Genomic DNA, 3,198 nt, shown 5'->3' on the forward strand with positions numbered 1-3,198 from the left:
TAATTAATATTAATTCTATAATAAAATTCTTAAAATATTAATTAAATCAACTTAAAATCTTCTTAATCAAGTCCAATTAATGTACTGGCATCAAATCTTAATTAAAATTAATCAAACAAATTAATGATAATTAAATCCTAATTAATCCTAACCACACAAATTAGTTAAATTCGACAACAACAAAAAGTTTAAAGAAATAGAACCTGGAATGGGGGGTGTATATAGCTTGTTTGAGCTCGAAGCCCAAATTGGATCCAATTGCTTAGTACACGTCCAAGTCAGCGGAAAAAGTCACCCACAAAAGCGCTTCTAGCACATAGCTTTTCCTGAAGAAAAAAAACAGATAGAGCCAAAGACGTGATTCTTTATCGATTTGGCCTCGTGTTCTCGCGTTCTCCACTTCGACTCCTGCCTTTAAGACTATTGCTTCTGAACTCTAACATTATCGTCATCATGTCCTTGTCGTCTTATTTGTGTCTGTGTTTTGGGATTGACAGCAGCGTCGTATTTGCATGGCGCTCGTGAAAGGCGTCACGTTCTTCGTTCGGATCAGATCTGTTCAGTTCGACGCTGCGACGCAAACCGGTATCATATCAATATTTTCCTTCCTCTTCAATCCTTTTCCGCATTTGTGTTCTTCTTCTTCTCTGACTTGCTTCTTCTTCTGTGTGCACAAGAGTCTTTGTTGCGGGTTTGGGGTGATGCGTGAGGTTTTTCCATGAGTTTTTGCGTGAGCTTGTTGAAAAAATTGTACAGGTTGAGAGTGAAGGTTCTGTAGAGCAAAAGTGAAGACCGAATTTGTGAACTGGAAAACGAGAGAAATGCCTTCCCTGAAGGAGGTTGCAGGGAACTATATATATGAGATTGGTCTGTTAGATTTTGTTACCCTCCGATAATTCCTCTAGCATTACTTTGTTGAACGTGTGCACTATCAGAAAACTGTTTAATATTAGTTTGCTAGATTTGTTATCATTCAGTTAAGCAGTTTTGATTCAGTGCTTGTGTCATCGGCTCATGGTTTAGTCATGTTAATGAAAATTGCAGGGTTAATAACGTGTTAGACAAAAGGAACTTCAGTGCAAAACCAAAATGAGGCAGTGCAGTGTTCTGATTCTATTAAAGCAAAAAGTCAGATCCAGATGCAGATAGTTAATCGGTTGTTAGTTCAGGTTAGTTCTTAGTTGTGAACTGGTTTTAGTGTTTGAAAAATCAAATAGAAAAGTATGTTATGAGTTAGTGAGACCCCAAATGAAATTGGATTTTGTTCTGTTATGTAAACTGACAGGTTAGAAATGGAATTACAGGTGAAACCCTTAATGATGCAAATGCAATGCATTTGCTAATTGAATCGATTATGTTGGGGGAATTTTTTCATTAAGAAGCATTGAACATTGTGGGACTTCTTTTCTAGAACAACCTCTTTGTGAGAGACACACCACATATTCACCCAAAACCTTAAGGTGATAGGTGAGTGGGTTCTCTCACTTATAAATGCTCAAGTCTCCACATTATCAACCAACGTGGGACTATTATCCACACTACTCACACTTGACACATTCTCAACACTTCCCCTCAAGTGTGAGTCCACAATACTCCCCCTCAAGTGAAAGCTCTATTTACTTCTCTTGTATCGCACAAAACGTTTCTTATTCACCATCCTGACACCGTTGACACTCTTCAACGGAACGTTTCTTATTCACCATCCTGGCGCCGTTGACTTTCGATACAAATAACCCAACCCGGTCCCTTTCTGAAACCAAAGGCTCTAATACCATTTGTTGGGGGAGTTTTTTCACTAGGGAACATTGAACATTGTGGGACTTCTTTTCTAGAACAACCTCTTTGTGAGAGACACACCACATATTCACTCAAAACCTTAAGGTGATAGGTGAGTGGGCTCTCTCACTTATAAATGCTCAAGTCTCCACATTATCAACCAACGTGAGACTATTATCCACACTACTCACACTTGACACATTCTCAACACTATCGAGCTCCCTGTTATAGTTCTGTGAATTTACACGTTGGTTGAGAATCAAAATTAACGAAATCAGGAGTTAGGATTAGCCTTATGGATCTGAAGTAAGTTCAGGAAAAAAACTGTTAACTGGATTTCAAATTCAATGTAAAATTCGTGACAGTTAGCTATAATATTGGCTTATATCTGGTTAGAATTGTATTGTTTTTAAAGTCAATTTGACATTGTTTTTTTGTTCTTGATTTTGCAGGGCTATGCCGATTAGAAGCTTGACTTAGAGATGGAGTTGGTTTGATTCATTGGACTTGTTTATTATTTTTATAAGATTATAAATGGAATGTAATGCCTTAAGTAATTATTGAATTAGATTTGTTTGGCAAGCATATATTGAATGGTTTCATGTATATGAATTTTGTATGCATGATTAATCTAATGGTAGAAAGAATGATTTTGGAAATTGCATTGAAACTTTGTTTTAAAATAAATTCGGAAATTAAATGTGATTGAAAATGTATTAAATATTGTTGTAAAGTATGAAGTTAATCATGAATGTGGATTTATTGTGAATTAATTATGGTTTTGGATGGTTGATTTGAAATGGATTCAAATGTTGAAAAAGACTTTGAAATGGAAGCTTACATACTAGTGAAGGTTTTTGAAATGTCAATTAATTGAAAATGGATTTACAATCTTGAAATGGTTTTTAAAAGTTTAATTTAAAAGGTCAAAATGTTAATTAAAAGTTAATTTGAAATGGCTTCAAGATGTTGATTGAAATTGGTTTTCAAATGTTATTTAAAATGTTTTCAAAACTAAATTGAAATTGGCTTTGAAAAGGGTAATGGAAATTAAAAGTGAAAGCTTCAACATGGAAAGTATACATGAACATGAGCATTAGAAATTGAATGAAATCTTTTAACACCTCATGACTTTGTTAATGCGAATAGAAAGTAATCAATAGAAAGAAACATAATCAATGTTGTCATCTAACAAAACCTAATTATGGAAATGGTACATAAACAAGACAAGTTAGATTTGGAAAGACCACAATTGGAATGGTTGACTTTGGTCAACTGGGAGTCATGAGTTAGGGTTTCACAGGATACTCACATGAAACACATAATGTTGTGTAATTCACCATGAATCAGGACATATGGGTCAGTGCTTCTGCCAATACCGATAAACTTAAATCAAAGGCCTAGGCAATGTTTGAATCAGGT

At 35.0% G+C, this 3,198-nt stretch overlaps 1 long non-coding RNA gene across 2 annotated transcripts; it reads left to right on the plus strand.

Moving 5' to 3' along the window:
• Positions 1 to 269: 269 nt before the first annotated feature.
• Positions 270 to 2,435, plus strand: LOC127121333 (uncharacterized). Of its 2 annotated transcripts, XR_007803397.1 has the most exons (3): positions 291 to 867; positions 1,045 to 1,169; positions 2,229 to 2,435. It is a non-coding gene; the product is annotated as an uncharacterized LOC127121333 (long non-coding RNA). The 2 variants fall into 2 exon arrangements; XR_007803396.1 differs by having other exon boundaries at positions 270 to 1,169.
• Positions 2,436 to 3,198: the final 763 nt, after the last annotated feature.

Source organism: Lathyrus oleraceus, chromosome 2 (genome assembly GCF_024323335.1).
Source record: "Lathyrus oleraceus cultivar Zhongwan6 chromosome 2, CAAS_Psat_ZW6_1.0, whole genome shotgun sequence".
In the NCBI taxonomy this organism is placed as follows: domain Eukaryota; kingdom Viridiplantae; phylum Streptophyta; class Magnoliopsida; order Fabales; family Fabaceae; genus Lathyrus; species Lathyrus oleraceus.